The sequence below is a fragment of the Cupressus sempervirens genome, chromosome 7 (assembly GCF_028749045.1).
Source record: "Cupressus sempervirens isolate cs-2001-9-10 chromosome 7, ASM2874904v1, whole genome shotgun sequence".
NCBI classification, from domain to species: Eukaryota; Viridiplantae; Streptophyta; class Pinopsida; order Cupressales; family Cupressaceae; genus Cupressus; species Cupressus sempervirens.
The window spans coordinates 541,944,267-541,966,915 of NC_143124.1; positions in this window are offsets into that span (position 1 = coordinate 541,944,267).

The following is a 22,649-nucleotide window of genomic DNA, read 5'->3' on the forward strand; positions in this document are numbered from 1 at the left end:
GAAGAATTAAGCTTTGGAAAAAAAAAAAGGTTAACTTTGACTATTTAACACTTTTTGGTTTAGGAATTAAACTAAGTGTGTGATGTTTAAGCCGTTTTGTCTGCAATGGATCCCTCAAAGGAGTGGTAAAGATAGATGTCACACAGGAGCTTGCTAGGCTGGAATTGTTATTCGTCTAGAACATGTAATGATTTCTAATTAGTGTTTACTTGCATGTGATCATTGAATAGTGCATTTGGATAGTCTAGTAATGCATATTGTGTTCTAGTAATGTTGGGTTTTTATGTTATTTTATTAGATTCTAAGGCATGTTGAGTTCAATGATGTTCAATACTAGAAAAAAATATTATAAATCTATATTAACATTATTTTATTTGTGATGGAATTATATTAGTCAAAATAACATCGAAATAGTATTGACTTGAAAATATAGAGTTTTCTTTTTATGAAATTATATTAGTCAAAATATATCAAAATAGCATTGACTTCAAAATGTAGGGTTTTCTTTTTTACTATATTAAATAAATTTGAGGATTGTTATTAAAAATATAGTTATAATTAATTATTTTATTACTTATATATAAAGATTAGTTAAAAGATGATTGATTGTATTTATTGAATATTTTTGGATAGTTGAAAAAACAAGTGAATATATAATTAGATATTTCTAGAGAAGACAAAATCGTACGAGCTGTAAATTATAAAAGCATATAGAATTTTATTTAGTACAATACAAGCTTTGATTAATTAATGATGAACTTTTCTAGAGAGAGGATCTAACATTAAGTTCAATTAGAAGTTTAATTTAACATTGAAAGATTAGAAGCTCTTCATGACCTTTTTAGTAGGAATATGATTTTAATTTGATTTATGCTTATGACATATATTCTGTTGAGATATGATTGAAAAGATCATTGTTGAAGAGAGATTATTGAAAGAGAGAGATTGTTGAAGAAGACTATTTGTTTCAATCATTGTTTTGTCATTGATGTCAAACTTGTTATTTGTTGTAAGACAATTGCTTATAAGATTCAAGTACTATCACTTAATGGATTGATGAAGATGATTTGATCAATAAGATGTAACAAAAACACCTAGAGGAAATGTTGAGTTATGATTATGTAGTGAAGTACAAGGATCAATTAAGATAGTGATAACATGATGTGTTGATAATCTATTTAAAGTTATAAATGTTGGTTACACTAAGAAAGTTTAGAAGAATAAGTTACACAAAGTTTGTCTGCCAAACTTGACCGAGTGGATAGTAGGAAGTTGAAGAAGACTATGTGTTTCAATCATTGTTTTGTCATTGATGTCAAACTTGCTATTTGCTGGTAAGACAATTGTTTATAAGATTCAAGTACTATCACTTAGTTGATTAATAGAGGATTTGATCAATAAGATGTAACAAAAGCACGTAGAGGAAAGGTTGAGTTATGATTGTGTAATGAAGTACAAGGATCAGTTAAGACAGTGATGACATGATGTATTGATAATCTACTTAAAGTTATAAATGTTGGTTATATTAAGAAAGTTTAAAAGAACGAGTTACACAAAGTTTGTCTGCCAAACTTGAACGAGTGGATAGTAGGAGCCGAGCAAAGTCAGTGCAAGCTAAGCAAAAAAAGTCAGTTGGAGTTGAGCGAAAGCAAATTCTAGTGGATACCAAGCAAGATAGTTGATGTCGAATAAAGTTTAGTTGATGCTGAGCATCAGTGAACTTTAGTTGATGCTGAGCAACGCAGTATGTGGTGAGCATCAGAAGGTTGATAATGTTGAGTTGCTGCATTATGCTAAAGATTGAAGATTCGTTAAATCTAAGTCGACAAATTTGTTTTCTTGAATTTTGTGAACCAGGTGGAAGATAAGGTTGATGAGCTGGTGGCACAAAACTTGATGTAAACCATTTTTAGGCAAATTCAAATGGATTCTAGAAGTTTATAGAAGAGATACAAGATATGGGGTAGATACATTGTATCCCACCTAATCCATTCAAAACCCTAAATTAGACGATGGAAAATAAAGTGGCAAAGTATCTTAATTTACTATTTATAGGAATGGCTGGTCAGAAACAAATGGTGTTAAGTGCGAAAAAGGGTTTTGGTTCATCAAGTGACCTAAAAGGGGACTGCATTGGCACGCTAAGCAAAAAGGCGTAAGAAGATGAATGCTTGAAGGGTGAACAAGCTACCAGTGTTGCAAAATATGAATGCCAAGCAGAATTGAGGACTGAATAGAGATCTAAAATCTGTAAGAGAAGTTGTAAGTTGTATCAGATCAAAGCTCTACCGTTACTCTTTAACAATTGTATCAGTCTAGTGTAAATCCTTTGGATCAAGGTTGACCTAACAGTCATTTGCAAATCCTTTAATTGGGTGGCATTCCAAGTGAATGGTCTAAAGTCCTCTAACAAGGCTCACTTTTAATAGGGTGATTGAAATCGCTTAACCGAGTCACATTTAACAGTGTGTGTTGTAACCTTTAACAGGGTTGGCCTTTCACAGGACATTACTTCATAAGAGTGAAAATGAGTAGCATGTTACTGGTGGTTTTTCCCAAATTGGGTTTCCATGTAAATCATTGTGTCAAGTGTGTTAATGAATCTGTTAGGTTTCATGCTTTACATTTCTGTAAGTTGATTTGACAGTAACATACAAGTTTTTAGTGATTGTATATTTTTATGGTTGCATGCATAGGTATGAATGTTTTATGGGTTTATTAAGATGTGAAAAGTTTTATTTATACATTTGGACTTTGGATAACTGATTCACCCCCCCACCCCCCTCTTAGTTATTCTAAAGTATTCCAACAATTGGTATTAGAGCCATTTGCTTAAGAGGACTAGTTTCAAGATACTAGAAGCAGAAAGATCGAGACATCTAAAAGAGAAGTACCCAAGCTCAATAGAGACAACTTTTCTGCATGGCAAAGTTTGATGAAGTTGCACCTTGGAGGATTTGGAGATCATGCACAATCTACCATTTCTGTGGAACATGTTGATCCAGTTGGAGTCCTAATTGCATAAGACATGAAGAAGAAGAAAGAACACAATTAGACAATGTTGGAGATTTCCTTTGCTCTAAGATATGCCAAATTTGATGATATCAAAGGTCTTGATAGTGTAAAGAAAATGTGGGATGCCCTATCCACCATCTATGGAGAAGACAAAAATGTTCAAAGAGCCAAATTTGAGAGTCTTAGAGGTACGTTTGAATGCTTAATATGTTGTTAGAATGAAAGAAGTTAGTGCAATAAAATGAGTTATTGGTTAGATAGATGATGATAATGTACTAAGCAAAGTCTTGAGAACACTACTGCCTATTTATGCTATTAGAGTTTTTGCAATTCAAGAGTTGAGATATATTCTAGGAAATTATTTAACCCTTGAAGGTTTGGTAGGTAGAATCACTACTTTTGAGCTATCTAACTTTGATAACTACAAACCTGAGAGTCTTGAATTTGCTTTCAAAGCTAAGTTGTTATTGAAGGACTTTGACGAGGTGAAGTAGAAGAAGAAGAAGAAAAAGATAAAATATTTGTCTAGTGATAGTGATACACATGAGGAGGATGTTGGACAATTGGAAGCACTACTAGCAAAAAGATTTCACAGAGGTAAAGACAAGTTTAAAGGTAAGTTACCCATTAATTATTTCAATTGCAATGAGGTTGGTCATATTGCTGCAAGATGTACATAGAAGAAGAACTACAGAGGTAGTGACAAGTACAAGATCAGAAAAGAAGATGACAACAAAGATTGACAAGATAAAGGCAAGAAGTTATGCTATATTACTGAAGAGGGATCAAGGGATGATTTTGATGAACATGATGATGATGTAGTGTATTTTGCAATGAAGGAGGAATATGATGAAGATGAGGCAACTAAACTTGTAACTTGTGTGAAAAAAATGATAGATGGATCATTGAAAGTGGATGCTCACATCACATGACCAGAGACAGAAGTAAGTTCATTACCTTAAATTGTTATGATGGAAATAGTGTAAGATTTGGTAATGATGCACCATGTTTGATAAATGGAAAATGTTTTATCAAATTCACATAGACGATTTCAAGTGACAATGCTTACTATGTTGAAGGACTAAACTATAATTTGCAATTGAACAATTTGGGATGCAAGGTTGAATTTGAAAACAAGATTGCTAAAATATATGACACAAATGGGAAAGTGATTGGAAAAGGTGATCAAATTAGAAGTAACCTATTCTATCTTAATATAGAGGATGCTACTTGTCTTGCTGTAAAATTTGATGATGTATGACTTTGGAACAATAGGTTATGTCATGTTAATTTTGACTACCTAGTTAGTATCAGTAACATGAAGAAAGTTAGAGGTTTGCCTAAGTTGAAGAAATCTGACAATGTAGTGTGTAAACAATGTCAGCTAGGCAAGATGACAAAGTCAAGCTTTAAGAGTAAAACTTATACCTCTAAAGAAATATTAGAGATTATTCATACTAATTTGTGTGGACCAATTGAAATGCAAAACTACAAGGGAGATAAGTACTTAATGTTATTTGTTGATAATTATTTTAGGATGATGACATTTATGTTTTTGAAACAGAAATTTGATGCTTTTCAAATGTTTAAGTGGTACTTAGCAAGAGTTGAAAAAGAAATAGGGAAGAGCCTAAAATGTTTGAGATCAGACAGAGGAGGAGAATTTATATCAAATGAGTTTGAGATGTTCTGTAATGATAGAGGAATCAAAAGATAGACATCTGCCCCAAGAACCCCTCAACAAAATGGAATAGCTAAAAGAAGAAATAGGTCTATAATGGACTATGCTAGAACACTCATGATGGAGAAGAATGTTGCTTTGAAATATTGGAGAGAAACTGTAAGTACAACTGTCTATACCTTGAACTATGCGCAAGTCAAGAAAGGTACTCATTTAACACCTTTTGAATTGTGGTATGGACATCCACCCAATGTAAAATACTTTAAAGTATTTGGAAGTAAGTGTTACATTTTTAAAGATGTTAGGAATGATAGGTTTGATGCAAAAAGTGAAGAAGGTATATTCCTTGGCTACTTCACAAGAAATAAAGATTATAAGTGTTTGAATACTAACACTAACAAAGTTGTGGAAAGTGAAAATGTGAACTTTGATAAATATACAAAAGCACATAAGGCTGAAGTTATGAAAGAACTAGAATAATAAAAATCATTTTTATACTTTTATGATGGTATGCCTATTGAAGAAGATACTATAAATCAAGTTATAAACCAACAACAAGTTTCAGTGACCGCCGAGTCACATCTTGTGAATGCTGAGTTGCATTCAGGAACCGAGTTACATTTAGATGCCAAGTTATATAATGAAGTGAGTGCACATTTTGATTTTGAAATTATTACACATGAAGGAGATGTTGAAATACCTGACAGAGATATACATAATGATACTGAAGCTGGAAGGCAAAATGAAGAAACAAGAGCTAAGCCAAGATTGTCCAAATATGCCAAAAGACATCATCGTGCTAATAACATCATTGGAAATAAAGATGCTAGGCCAATGATAAGAAACAAATTGAGAAGTGAATCATGTTTGCTGAGCATGAAGGAACCCAAAAAAATGAAAGATGCATTAGAAGATGTGGATTGGTGTAAAGCCATGGAAGAAGAGATTGAACAAATAGAGAAGAACAAAACATGGAGTCTAGTTCCTAGACCAAAAGACAAGAATGTGATTGGTACAAAGTGGGTATTCAGAAACAAGCTAGATGAGAATGGTGAAGTCACAAGAAACAAAACAAGATTAGTTTGCAAGGGATATGCACAAGAAGAAAGAATTGACTATGGGGAGACACTTGCTCCTGTTGCTAGAATGAAAGAAGTAAGAACTTTACTTTCTTATGTTGCATACAAAGGTTTCAAAGTTTATCAGATGGATGTTAAATATGCATTTTTGAATGACATATTAGAGGAAGAAGTTTACATAGAACAACCAGAAGGTTTTGTTAATGTTAACAATAAGAACATTGTATGTAGATTGCACAAAGCTTTCTATGGCTTAAAACAAGCACCTAGAGCATGGTATGAGAGATTTCATACTTATCTTGTGAAGATTAGATTTGAAAGGACTGATGATAACAACAATCTATACATAAAGACAAAGAAAGACAAAGCTATTTTGTTGTCTAAAATATTTGTTGATGATATCATATTTGGAGGTCAAGATACTTTATGTAAGGATTTTGCAAATCAGATGAAGCAAGAATTTGAAACATCTATGTTTGGAGAGATCAAAATTTTTGTGGGTTTGCAAGTTTATTAGATGAAGTATGGTATATACATCACTCAGTCAAAGTATGTCAAATAAATATTGAACACTTTTGGATTAGAGGATTCCAAACTAGTAAGTACACCTATGGTGATAGGACACAAGTTGTCAAAGAATGATGATTCTGCTGAGGTGAATCAAACATTATATAGGTCTGTGATTGGAAAATTGTAATATGTAGTACATAGAAGAACTGATATTGCATTATCTGTAGGGATAGTTGTAAGATTCTCTACTAATCCTAGGGAGAATCACTTAATGGTTGTGAAGAGAATAATGAGATATTTGAAAAGAATAGAAGAGTTTGGTTTATACTACAAAAAGAATGAAAAGTTTGAATTGAGAGCCTACATTGATGCTGATTGGGTTGGAAACATTGTTGACAGGAAAATCACCAGTGGAGGAGCATTTTTCTTAGGTAAGAGACTAGTTACATGGACTAGCAAGAAATAAAGTTGTACCTCACAATCTACTACTGAAGCTAAATATGTTGCTGCTACTATAAATTGCACAAACATTGTATGGATCAAACAACTACTCAAAGGAATGAAGGAAGAAATCACAGGACTAGTGATACTTTATTGTGATAATACAAGTGCTATCAATATATCAAAGAATCTAGTGATGCACACAAAAACTAAGCACATTACAATCAAGTATCATTACTTGAGAGAGTTAGTTCAAAATAAAGAGGTGAAGATGGAATATGTCAACACAAAGGAGCAAATTTCTGTTATCTTCACAAAACCATTACTTAAGGATACTCATGAGTATCTAAGAGGTAAACTAGGGGTGATACCATTATCAAAGGCTATCTAAGTAACAAGAGGAGTGCCTTGCATCAAACAAGCTGATGTTCATATGTTACAAATTGATGTAGATGATCTTTCTTTAGGAGTTTCCTAAAGTAATCACAGAGTTGAAACTTCAAATTAGTCACAAGCAAGGTGAGAGAGGGAGATACTGAAGAAATTACAAAAGCTTATATCTACATGTTTAAAAATGACAAGTTTTTGGTATATGTCTTTGGCATTGTTGTCAAAGAGGGAGATTCAAAGTACATTAAACTGATCATCATCAAAGGGAGAAAGTACATTCGAGAAAGATATCAAGAGTCAAGTCAGAACAGATAGGGAGATATTGATCAAAGAGCTAGAATGTATAATCACAGAGGGAAATATTCTGCTGATCAATCCAGTATAAAAGAAAGAGGGAGAAATCCTAATCTATCTAGTAAAAGGGAGATACAAGAAGAAAATTAGAGGGAGTTATAAGAAAGAGTTTTGTAACCTAATTAGAAGATGGAAGTTGCTGATAGAGGGAGAAATTTTGATACAATTTTTTTTTGGGTATTTTCTTACTATTTTAACTTAGTCAGTTTGGTTAAACAAGATATTAATCATTTGATTGACTTGGTCGATTAGTTTGGTTTGCCATCAATGCCAAAGAGGGAGATTGTTGAGATATGATTGAAAAGATCATTGTTAAAAAGAAATTATTGAAAGAGGGAGATTGTTGAAGAAGACTACGTGTTTCAATAATTGTTTTGTCACTAATGTCAAACCTGCTATTTGCTGGTAAGACAACTGCTTATAAGATTCAAATACGATGAAGAGGATTTGATCAATAAGATGTAACAAAAGAACCTAGAGGAAAGGTTGAGTTATGATTATGTAATGAAGTACAAGGATCAATTAAGACAGTGATGACATGATGTATTGATAATCTACCTAAGGTTACAAATGTTGGCTACATAAAAAAAGTTTAGAAGAATAAGTTACACAAAATTTTTCTACCAAGCTTGACCAAGTGGATAGTAGAAGCCGAGGAAAGTCAGTGTAAGCCGAGCGAAAAAAGTCAATTGGAGCCAAGTGAAAGAAAGTTCTAGTGGATGCCAAGCAAGACAGTTGATGCTGAGTAAATTTTAGTTGATGCCAAGCATCAGTAAACTTTAGTTGATGCTGAGCAACGTAGTATGTGTCGAGCATCAGAAGGTTGATAATGCTAAGCTGTTGCATTATAGATTGAAAATTTATCGAATCTAAGCCAATAAGTTTATTTTCTTGAATTTTGCGAACTAGGTGGAAGATAATATTGATGAGCTAGTGGCATAAAACTTGATATAAACCATTTTTCAAATAAATTCAAATAGATTCTAGGAGAAGTTTCTAGAAGAGATACAAGATATGGGGTAGATACATTGTATCTTACCTAATCTATCCAAAACCCTAAATTAGATGATGGAAAATAAAACAACAAAGTATCTTAATTTCCTATTTATAGGAATGGCTAGTTAGAAGCAAATGGGGTTAAGTACGAAAAAGGTTTTGGTTCATCAATTGACCTAAAAGGTAACTGCATTGACATGCTAAGCAAGAAGGCTTAAGAAGATGAATGCTTGAAGGGTGAACAAGCTATCTGTGCTACAAAGTATGAAGGCCGAACAAAATTGAGGATTGAATAGAGATATGAAATATGCAAGAGAAGTTGTAAGTTGTATTAGATCAAAGCTCTACTATTACTCTTTAACAATTGTATTAGTCTAGTGTAAATCTTTTGGATTAAGGTTGACCCAACAATCATTTGCAAATCCTTTAACCAGGTGGCATTCCGAGTGAATGGCCTAAAGTCCTCTAACAAGGCTCACTTCTAATAGGGTGATTGAAATTCCTTAACCGAGTCACATTTAATAGTGTGTATTGTAACCTTTAACAAGGTTAGCCTTTCATAGGGTATCACTTCAGAGAGTGAAAATGAGTAACATGTTATTGGTGGTTTTTCCCAAATTGGGTTTTCACGTAAATCATTGTGTCAAGTGTGTTGATGAATCTGTTATGTTTCATGATTTACATTTCTACAAGTTGATTTGACAGTAACATACAAGTTTTTAGTGATTATATAATCTTGTGGTTGCATGCATGGGTATGAATGTTTTATGGGTTCACTAAGCTGTGAAATTTTTTATTTATACATCTGGATCTTGGATAATTGATTAACCCACCCCCTCCAATTATTCTAAAGTATTCTATCATATTCAAATGTTTACAATTGTGTGAATATTATAGTCTTTAGAGAAAAAACCTTAAAAAAAATATAATTTAAGCTATAAATATAGGAAACTTACGAATAACAAAATATATGGGTTTTAGTAGCTTGTTAGACTAATTTTCAACGAATTAAACATTGTCCTTGTGAAATTAGAAAAATAGAGGTGCAAGTTTAGCTAATAGAATTTAAACTTGGGAATAAAATAAAATTAGTTCAACTAATTTATGATTATTTTTCTTTTGTGGTAATGATTATTTTTCTTACTATATTATGCTAAGTGGTTATTTCAATTTGTCGAATTAGATTTAAAATTGGGATTCTGTGAAAAGGAAATTAGTTTTGGTTTTGTCTTCCTATAATGCCATGCCAAGGAACCTAAAAGAAATTAAACTAAAGTTTCACTAAGTTTGCCAAATATATTTTTTAAAGATAATAATTTAAAAACAACAAATATAATATAGCGAAATCAATAACATACACACATACACAAGAAAAACATAAACATATTACATCTCTTGAGGGTCCCATGATGTTGAATCACATTTACGTTTAATTAATACTAAATCCAATATATAAGAAATCCACATCAAAGAATAACTAAAGTATGAATCCATATAAATAATATAAAATTATAGAATGCCACTTGGCAAAAAATAGATGCACAATCATCCACTGTACAAGTCACAGGGTATGAAAGGTTGAAAGAATATACATCATAAAATAGATTACATCAGCTCGTAAAATATATGAAATCAAATATGGTACAACAGAATATAACCATCCAACATAAATATAAGTTCAGATAGAAAGGAACATCTACACAAGCACATCCAACAATGACATCCAATGGTTGAATCTCAATGGTATATGAAAAATGCACTACCACCTGACCTCGTGGAACCTAAATGGCCCACTCCCACTATGCTGAGGAGATAAACTCAAGTCCCATACAAATATCAAAACACAAGTCATAACCAACATCTAGGTCAAGGAAACACCTAAAAGCAAACTATCTCAAAGGGTACCAAGACAAGTATCATCTAAACAAAATAAGCAATGGTGGGGAGTGGTACATCGTGTAGATCTCGACTAGCAGGTGACTATGACTCCCTACCTCAACCACATTAGGAACATCAATCATAAAGTAGAAAAAACAAGTACACCACACACATACAAGTATGGGGTAAGTAACCATGGAACTGCATAAAAATAATCCATCTGCTATCATCATGAGATAACTGAAAATCATTAAATGAACATACATGTATCATCATCAAAATAATCATAAACACATGAAATAACTAACTCAACACATATATCAACTGAATATGAAACACATTTAATCTAATCTGGTAACCGAGTACCGATAATCATAAACATAAACATAAAACATGCCTAAAAGAATCCGACAACACAATCAGAAATGTCAACTAGGGGTAGGCAACACTTCCATTGACTAAATTGTATACAATAGTTTTGTTTTTTGATTTATTTTTTTTCTAGGTTGGTGAAGGGTTCTCCTTACCCAAACAAACACAACAAAATAGATAATCAACATAAAATTGCAAGAACAAAAGTGCATTTTTTCTATTATCTTCAATGAAATGATAGTACAACATTTTGGAAATAACTTGTAGCAATATGTACCATTTGGGAAAACTTGTAGCCACATTCAATGAATTAATTGCTCCCAAACACAACTTAAAACCTCTTATAATGCTCAAAGTAGTAAACGCCTTTTCACTTATGCTTTGTTACTGATATCCATTAAGTAGAACATGTAGACATAAATTAGCAAACAAAAAATCCCACACAAAACAAAGATTTTTATTGTGGAAACCCAAATAGAGTGAAATTCATGGTGGAATTGATACCCACAATAAGTCTACTACCTTGTTAGAATTATATCTTATTACAGTAAAGGGAGTATATAAACATTCAAACACACTGCCTATGTAACACACTACAAATGAACCCCCCCCCCCCCCCCCCCCCCCCCCCCCCCAATTTTGGCTATGGAGGGGCCAAAATGTACCTGCACAATCAATTGATTTGTATTTTATAATAAATTAAAATTGATAAAACTATTATACATAATTTTTAAATTAATTAATAAATTGGTCCCTCCATAGATAGTGCCCTCCCCTACCCTCCCTCCCCCAAAAAGAAAAAAAAGAAAAATAAAGAAAATCTAAATATTACTAAGTATAGTGAATAAAATTATTTATTTTTGAATTGTCTTTGCTTTCTATGTTTACCTCTAGATGCAAGAGTCATAACAGGTTCTATAATGTTGTACATTATTTAGATTTATATCTAGTTATCTTTCTTACTTTGTTCATTATTTACTTCTATATCCATTTATCCTATCGTAGTAGTTTAAGGTAAGAAGAACCACTTTCTAAATTAGATCTAAAGTAAATCTTAGTCATTTTCATTTATTATAAACCACATAGTCATATTTATAGGAGCTAGGATAAGAGATCAAATATCTAGATAATCTCCCCCATTCATTTCTCTAATTAATTTTGAATGATAATTATAACTTCAACTCATAGCAAACAATTACTTTAATCATTTCCTATTAGAAGATAATGTACAAGACTTAGTACATCAAAAACATTTACTACCTACTTAACTTGTATTGATCTATTTTAAAGAGACACATTAAGTAATTTGAAGTCATTAACTTCGCATGTTTACTAATTATATTTTATTTGATAATTACTTTTATTTTATCATTCATTTTAGAACATCTCTTTAAATTTTTGAAAAGCACAAGGATAGTTTACACATCATAACATATCATTATTGCCAACATCCAAAACATAAACATAAGGAAATACAGGTTACAACACCATTATTATGTCATTAAGTTATTTTAAAATAATCCAAAATTTTTTCCTTCCCCTTCATTTCGCTTAGAGATACTATTCTCCCATTTCCAATAGTAATGCATCATTAAGACCTCGAGATTCAAGATATATTCTTCAATAGTTTTTCAAACAAGTATCCATACAGAGCCATCTGTGAAACATTAGTAATACCTTAGAGTATTTTACCACCCAAATGTGTGGAACCATAAATAGTCCACTCCCCTGAGCTAGTTGATAAGGTAATGATCACATAAGTTCTAAGGCAATCTAAGCTATGGTTTACCCTTTCCCAAAAAAATGATCAAACACCAAGGATAACCAAAGACAATAATAGCATGAGTGAGAGCTTGGGGTACTTCTAGGTGAGTGTCATTACATACTCCTCAATTTTTGGGATCAATCTCTTGAACCATTATCCCCTGCACCATCCATGCCTTATGCAAACTGACATATGGTCCCAATACTCCAACATGAAAAGTGTGGCTCGATTAATATGTTAACCCAAACCCTCGAAGCCCATTAATTTTATTAATGTTTTCATTTGATTACAAGCTCACATGTAGAGCCAACCTACTCAAGGCCCTAGTACTATATAGGATCCTCTAGCAACCACTTCTAGGTCCTAGTACCTATGGTAATCCATTCACCTAGGCAACTTAACTAACCCTACTCAACATACAAAAAAGATCTATGGTTACACAAAGAAGACATTGAAATATATAACATGGAGGTTTACGAAATACTCTTGGGTCCTTTAATGCCCCACCATGTGACCCAAAAGAAATCAACCTAAAGTTTCACTAAGTTTGATAAACATTTTTTTATAATAAAAAGATAATAACTTAATAAAAACATATATGATATAGCAGAAGTAATTAACATACACTCATACATCAACAAAACATAAATATGTTACAACTTTGAAGGGTCCCATGAGGATGAATTACATTTAAGTTTAATTAACACTAAATCTAATATATAATAAATCCACATCAAATAATAACATACAAGTATGAATCCATTTAAACAATATACAATCATCTTGAATGCCACTTGGCAATAATCATAATGCACCATCATCCACTGTACAAGTCATAGGGTAGGAAGGGTTGAAAGAATATACAACATAAAAATAGATTACAACATCTCATAAGATTTGCGAAATCGAATACAATACAAAAGGTATAATGATCCATCATAGAAATACAAGATCAAATAGAAAGTAACATCTGCACAAACACATTCAGCAATAGCATTCAATGGTCAGATCTCAATGGTATAAGAAAAAACACTACCACTCGACCTCATGGAACCCAAAAAGGTCCACTCCTACCACATTGAAGAGATAAACTCAAGTCCCAAATAGGATAACAAACTCAAAAGTCAAAACCAATAGCCAGGTTCAAGGAATCACTTGAAAGTAAACTATCTCAAAGGGTACCAAGACATAAGTATCAACTATCCCAGAAATAACAATGACATGTAGGAAATCTATTATGCATGTGGGCAAGTATTATCGCATGAGCCAAATCTAAGGTTGCCCTAGCAGCCTCTCTGAACTCTAGCCCCCTAGTTTCTATGTGGCATTAGTATCCTTTTGTACATACAAGGCATACTAATGAGTCAGCTCTAAGGTTACTTGACTAGTCTTTTAATCCTCCGGCCCCCTAGTGACTTTATGTAGTACCAATATCTTGTTAATTTATTTTAAACCCATTTAATGAAATGTTATCACTTATTAAAACAACCTACAATGGGTTACCCAGTCAGCCTCTTTAAGGCTTCGACCTCCATTGCAAGCCACTTCCCAACATGACATACAAATAACCTATCCTAAGCTTAGCAAAAGCATAAGATCTCAAATGACTATAAACCACACATTAGTTCTTAAACAAACAATTGGAAAGCGCTGAAACATAATTGATCAAAATCATAGATTTCACCAATACGATCATCCTAATAGGACTGATCCAAAATCAAGTACACATAAATCAATTCCATGTCATAACATGACATCACTAAAAATAAATCATCGATTGGGAAGCAATCCAAAGATAATTGATCAAAGACTCAAAGGTTATATCAGGAAAGACACATCATCCACCTCAGTTTCACATAAGAACACTGGAAAGCAATAATCAATCAATAGATCAAAACACCTCATAAAGCATACAAGAAACATTACCATGGTTGAGTATAAAAGATCATGATCAAAAAAATCATCATAACATCACAAAATAGAACTCTCGAGCCTTTGGTAAACATCCTGATTTGGTCAAAGCACTAAGTCAACCTGACACCCAACAATAAAATCACACACCATACAAGGAGTACATACAAAAGTCATTTTCTCAATAAATTAGGTTTTGAAAACACAAGTTTAATTTTCACTATAGGTTTTCAAGTTTTCTGTTTCGTTATCAAGTGTATCAAATTCATAATATTTTTCAATCTCAATCTAGGTTTCAATTTTCATTTCTCTAATTGCTAGATTCACTAAGGCTTTTTGAGTTCACTAGAATTCCAAACGATTCAACGAATCATATAAAGTTGTTTAAACATAGTTTCATAGTTTAATTCGTTTCTAGAATACAAGATTCACTAAACATACACATTGCAATTTTTGTCAATTCAAAGTATGAAGATTTCTAAGGTTTTTGAATAATAAAAAGGTTTAATAGTTTTCCCTAAATAGAAGAAATCATTTTCATTTTAAAATTAGATAATCGAGCAAACCTAAGGTTACTAATTAACCATTCACAATTTGCGAATCAAAAATATTTTAATAATAATTTAATTAAAACCTTTAAATAAATATTACTAAATATTAAATTGATAATCATAGCATTATTAATAGATAATAATAATTTTTTTGTCATTACAATAACTTATATCAATTTATTAATAAATAATTATTAATCTAGTAGTAATAATGAATAATAATATTATTAAATAACATTTAATATTTAATAATTAATAAAATTTAATAAATTAAAAATATATAATAATTTTAATCATTAAAAAACAATTTAAATAATCTAAATAAATAAATAAATAAAAACTTACCTTTAAATATATTTAAAGCCCATGCGAGTTGCTGTATGTAATCGTGGGTTGCCATTGGTAGCCACATATTGCTTAGGCAGTGGCAGTTTGCACAGTAGCCATCGATGCCAAAAGTTAGGACGAGAAGGGGGTGGGGGGGGTGTGGCCCCCACCTCCCACTAATAATATATATATTTTTTGTTTTGTTTTTGTTTAAAAAAAAAATCAAAACAAGCTCCCCACAAACAAAATTTGCATTCCTTTTTTTTAAATATTCAATAATGTAATTACAAATTACTATTTAATTAAATTATTTAATATATTTAATTTTTTGATAAAATTTTCAAGAGAAATCTGATAGAGAAATCCAAACCAACTAGTCAAATTCTATACAACAAAATTTCTTTTCTTTTCAAAATCCAAAACTCAATTTTTACCAATCAGATTGCAAATTTATAACATCTACTAAACAAGGGTTTCCGATAAATTCATTTAATTATAGATGCTTTTGAGCATGAAGAGCGATATAACATAAATGAGGGTTTTCTAATTTTTAATTTGTATGTAGATGTTTCCTGAGAATGATGAAGAACCAAATCCACACACAAGGTTTTCAATCATTAAATTGCTTACACAAGTTTCGAAAAATGAAGAACAATAAATATGCAAACAAGGGTTACATTAAATTTTAACACAACTCAAGGGTGTTACACTATGCATGTGGGACTAAAATTGTCCCTACTACTAGCTGTCATTTACCTTCGACCACCTGGGTTTCCTTCTCCAATTTTCTATGTTTTAAACCCTTGCTGACATCGTCGAATTCCCTCATCACCGATTAAATTTTTAGTCCCTGGCAGAGCGAACTCCTTGATGTCATGAACAACTACTGACGGCATCTGAGTCTGTCTCTAGTGTGATTTAAACCTCTCGACACATTTAGACTTTGCGGCACCAAACCTTCCTTTCACGACGATCACAAAGTTTCCAACCCACTGCATTTAAAACTCACTTCAAGTATTTGATTCCCAACGTCATAGATTGTAGATCGTAGAGCTACTCCAACGATTGCACTCACCAGGTGGTAGGAATAACACCCCTCCATGTGGAAAGTGTAGCAACCTCCACATCCATAGCCGAAGTTCAACTCAACCCACTTGCTCTCGCCAACTATGCAATCCATCTTTGACATGCAATATCTTCATAGTTAGCTAGCTCACCTGTGATGACTAAGCACACGTGTAATCTAGTCGGCAAGCCTGATAGCACCACTAGCTAGGATTTGCATGCTAGCAAGACACGTGTCCATCACACATCAACAAGACATGTCATCTCCACGTGGATCTTCCATACAATCCACACCAACATGCCACATAGGTCCCATTCAGTAGACATGTGGATTGCCACGCTGTGCAATCCATAAACCATGTGTATTGTTCGTACTGCTGCCACATCAACGTATGACCCTGCCATGTCACTCAAGGCCCTTTTTTCACTAATGTTAGCAATATACAAGCCTAAATTTGATAGCCATATAACCATCATTTCCAAGCCAAATAACACTATTGTGACGACTGTTTGAACATCAAATTTAACCCAGTATTTTGCTGCCCAAACCCTCACTAGATTCATTTTTGATTTGACAGTCCAACTTTGGGAGGCCATAACTAAGTCATTTAGACTCCAAATTAGGAATTTTTTTTTTGATTTTGGGTAGAATTTCCTAAATTTTTTAGTGGTGCAATTCTTTTCTAGTTTTGGTGCATGGATTTGTTAGAAATTGCATCTTTTGGTGACTATACCTATCTAATCCTGCATTTTGCAACTTGAAACACTTTGTATGGGTTCATCTGGACACATTTTCAAGTTCTATTTTTTTTGAAAGTGCTTAATTTTTTGTCTGCTTTCCAGATCTACAATCATATTATAGGGTTGTGTAAACAAAAATATCACTTTCAGAATTGGGGCATTTTTTGCATTATCTTGCTTTGATTACTTTCCCAAATTGTTGTACATTTGAGCTACAGTGCTTAGTGTTAGATTTGAGTCTCAAAAGGTAGTTGTAAATAAAAAAATTAGAAGTCCACTTTGTACATTTTGACAAGTGGCCTATTGTACACGTACTATCTATAAAGCACTGAATCTTGATTGATTTTTTTGCATCTTAGGGGGTACATTGATTAGTACATCATGGATGAGGAAGATTTAATTACCTTGAAAACACAAAACTATAAGCAGTGGAATCAATTAGTTCTCACTTATCTTAGTCAACATAATGCATTGCCATATGTGGACTTTCATACAATGGTGACACTGGTTCTATCATTTGTCATGCCCTCTTTCTACATATGGATATGGAGGTTATGGATTCACTTGATGAAATGAAGTCAACTATTTTATATGATATTTGGATCTATCTTTGGGAGATGTATGGAGATCCACACATTCCTCCATTCCCAAAAGATCTTTTACCTCCAGTTGTAGCTACATCCTCTCTAGATGAGATCACACCTCTTGATGCTCCTGTTGCTACTATTGATCTAGTTCTAGCCATATATGCTTCTGATTTAGTGCAGTAGGAACCTCCATGTCTTCCTACTTCAGCTTCATGGGACAACTTCCTTCTAGATATTGCAGGTCTATTCATGGAGTCTCACATTGAAGATGTGGGAGACATCATTGATGATATTCATCTTCTATTTGTTGAGGAAAATACTTCATCCATTGCCATAGTGATAGGTTCATGTACTTCAGCATCGTAGGGTACACCTAGTCTTCTAGTTCCAACATCAATGGATGAATTCTTGAGAGACATCGAAGGTTTGTTCGTGGAGTCATACATAGCAGATTTGGGAGACACCTTTGATGATCTACATCTTCTCTTTGTTGAAGAAGATCCTTCTCTAGTTGTTGTGAGGGCTCACTCTAACCCTCCTATCCATTCTCTACATGATTAATCTTCATAGGTTGATATAATTGTGGATTCTTATGTACAATAGTTGTAGGAGGTCTCTTTATCATTTGAGGAGACACGTGGTTCTTTGGGATAGGTTCTACATCCATCCTTGCTAGATCTGCACATGTTCTTTTCAATAGTGTTGGAAGGGGCGACTGTCAGTATCAACACAGGGACAATTGGGTAGGTTTTAGAGGCACCATTCATCTTTGAGATTCTTTCTACACACAGGGAAAGCATCTCCCCTACACCTCTGCGATTGTTTCTTCCAAAGGGGAGGAACATTATTCAATAGTCATGGATCAACTTCTATATTGGAGTAGCTATCACTGATCGACACTCTATATTTGGGGGGGGATTACCTTGTCTCCTTCTTCTTCTCTTTTATGGGGGGGACTTTTTCCTCTTATGGGGTTTTCTCCTTCTCTTTTGTATATACTTGATGTATGTCATAATGGGGGGTTTTGATTACTCCATCCATCCATGCATCTTGATTTTTCATCTCTCTTTTTGGGGGAGGGTTTTTCCCATGAGGTTTTCCCTCTTTCTCTGCTTTATGAGAGATTGCATTGCTTTATGTTCATGGGTACCTAACATGGCCTAGTACCGAAGACCCATTATGCATTTTCATCCTAGCTTTTGTAAGCCTAAGTGCATTCCCCTTAGTTGCACTTAAGGGGGGGTGTTGGTGTAAATAAGTATTCACTATTTACACTTTACTTAAGTTTACTTAGGTCAATACATTATTTTATTATTTATTAGTTTGACACTTAGCAGTTTGCATACTTTTATGAGTTTTCATGTTGAAAACACATAAGTAAGCAACTCTAATTCAGCACATGGTGTATACAACACTAAACTTTGCATAATTAACTAAGTTGTCATGTAGACAACACAATTATACACACTCCTAATTTAGCACATGGTGTCTACAACATTATTTTTCATCTTACACCTTTCTAGGCTTATCCTCTCATCATTGTACTTACTCCTATTCTTAATGGAGGATAATCCACACTTGGTGGACATGTGCTTGGTTGTAAGATTTATTAGTGTGTTGACTCCTAGACATTCTAGAAGCATTCCAGAGGCTTTTATATATAGGCACTCCTCGTGTACTTGAACATGACAAAACATTGAATAACAATAAATCAATTTTGGATATTGTTATTCTGGTCATACCTTGTTGGTCTACTGTTGTGCTTGTTCTTGAGTTCCTTGATCTTGGGTGATTTTTCCCTAAGGTGAATTCTTACACGCTCATCCTAGCAATTCAGGGAAGTCAATACCTAGTACCTACAACCTACATAAAATCCACGCATGTACAAACACAGTATTCTAAACTAAACAAGCAATAGTAGGAAGTGATTCATCATGTAGATCTCGACTAGCAGGTGACTATGACTCCCTTCCTCAACCACATCAAATTTTCAAACATAAAGAAAATGTATACGTACACCATACACATGCAAGGATTGGGCAAGTAACCATCAAAACTACATCAAAATCATTAATCTAACTAACATCATTAAATAACTAAAAGTCACTACATGAGCATAGGTATCATCATCAAGCAATCATGAGATAACTAAATAACTAAGTAACTCAACACACACACACACACACACACACACACACACACACACACTATATATATATATATATATATATATCAACTGAACATGAGACAATATCCAACAATTTGGAAAACAATGTCACTGATCATCAAACACAAACATAAATCTGGACTAAAAGAGTTAGGCAATAAAATCAAAAAAGTCAAGTAGGGATAGGCATTACAGGTCCCATACCCCTACGATAGCCCTAAACCCTAACTCCACTATTTTGGGTTCCAAACACACTAAAGGTTCACTAACACATCATGTCAAAAGTATATGCATGAAATAACAACATAATCATGAACCAATAATAATATTATAAATGCCTCCAATACTGATACAAGGTCACAAAATATCCAGACAAGGAGATGCTAAAGAAACCATACAAAAAGACAACACTCAATGTCCCACATAAGTAGTTATATTTATAAACTAGATCAAATTTATACACTCAAAATATAGACACATGAATGTTCACCCCGTTAACTAATTCTTCAAAAATGATTGATGTTCTTTCTATACAGGTATTCACATTTCACAATCCTATGCAATATTATAGATTTTCAATCATAGACATACCTATATATTTAAGAGTCTCCTTGGTTCTAGACCATACCCAAATTCGTATGAAGATTTTTTTCTTGAAGCCTAAGTCATCCTTTGTTCTTCCACTTGCCATCAGACCTCTCAAATCCTTCAACCATATTATTCTCATCACTAAGAAAAGAAGATGTTGATCATATATTTTTATTTCTTCTCATAATATTTACATTATCTTATCCCTTTTTTCAAATAATAAATGATTTTCCATTTCCCTTTCATATTTACATTTTACACCAAATAGATGTGGTTTAATAGTTTTCACACCCATTTAGGTGAAATGACACCACCCTTATAAATAAAAACAAATTTAAATCCCAAAATTGCCTTAGCTTATGTTATTAACTACCATTTTACTAGTTGTTTAGGCATATTAGATGAATATTAAGGCTATTTTAGGGCTATACAATGGACAAATTGTCCAAAAATGATGTAAATATTTTCTTTAGTGCTTTACAACCCTTTCTTTCATACCCATCATTGCATTCATTTTTTGGTTTCATATTCTTCCACATGGGTAACACATATTACTTATACATTTTTCTCTTGAATGCATAGATTATAATCTTTTTTACATTAGGGGGATTTCAAATTCTACAAAAAGTCTAAGTCACAATAGGAGTTTACTTTGGTGTTAGGTTTTACTCTTCTTTTAAATATTTATTCTTTTTACTATCTTTTATTACCTGGGCATATTTATGATCTTTTCACATACAACTATAACCATACAAAATGATTAAATACATTAATTATGCAACTATGAATATTTATATTGACATATATGTGTTCACCCATATATGCTTACATAAATATACCAAATATATATAATTGATGGATTGCATGAAAATCTAAATATTCAGATCATGAACACATAATTATAAACAATCATCCATTGATCAAATCATTAATAAAATGATAAAAACATAATCCCCAGACTAGGTAATCAACTTCGTATCTCATTTTTAAGGATACAAGGGTGTCTATGGATCATGGCATCATCTCCTAATTAAATTGTTTTTTCCATGATTTTAAGGCACATTCAAACCTGTGTAGCTAGGTGAAGTCAAGGTCTGGTACACATACACACACTTTCATCGCCAACCAACAACATAGAATACACACAAACACACACACACAAATAGTGATATGCAGGGAAGGAGGAGTGCAACATCATGTAGATCTATTACAAGAATGACTATGACTACCTCCCCTCATCTAGAAGACACATCAAGAAATGATACATATATAACCCATGGTAGGTTAGAAGGGTTAGCCAAAATCATAACAATATATATCCAAATGATGCATTGTAACCATAGTTTAAAGTGCCCCATAATATGATACTAAAATAGAAGTCTAAATGACATGCCTATTCTCATAATGGAAATCATGATTCATAGTATGATGCTAAAATAGGAATATAAAAGACATGTCTAATTTCATAATAGCATTGATAGCGTGGGCATTATACAACACTAAGAAAGACCAAAACATCATATGAAAATTCTAATCACATAATAGTGTGACAAGGGTGGCATCAAAGCTAAGAATATGTATAAACTATTAAAATTTATTCCATTAGAATACGATGGTACTATTTGAATGTATATATCTAGCTGATATTCATTTCATCAACCCTAATCAAATCACAAGCCTCTATATCTCACAATAGAATCTATCATTGAGTTATAAGGTTATCAATAGATAGAGGATTATTATTAATCACATGAGATTCTTTGTGCTAAGTATTATTGAAGATCCCAATTAGTAAACATATTATCAAACACAATCTTATAGCATCACATTCTCTTTATCCTATATATATCATTGTCAAGCTAAATCAAAGAATATAACAATTAGGACCAAATAATTAGATGAAAACCTACCTTTAAATAATCCTTTTGTGCTAATTACAATTCCTAGTACAACCAATTACTTGTCAGGGTTAGAGGGGCATTACATTCTAGAGCACACTACTCAATCACCTTAGGCGCCCATCCAATGAAGTCTCACTTACTTACAAACACAATACAAACTACAACCTATTACATGAAATGAATTTAGTTTAGCGTCTCATTATGCCTAGTTCAATCCCATTGAAGTACACTCAAATCTCTTGTTGCAATCCTTTTTGCCACATGCATTTAAAAAATTCATCCTATATTTTTGAAAAACAAACCAAAAAATGAACTCTTAGCATTTTCAAC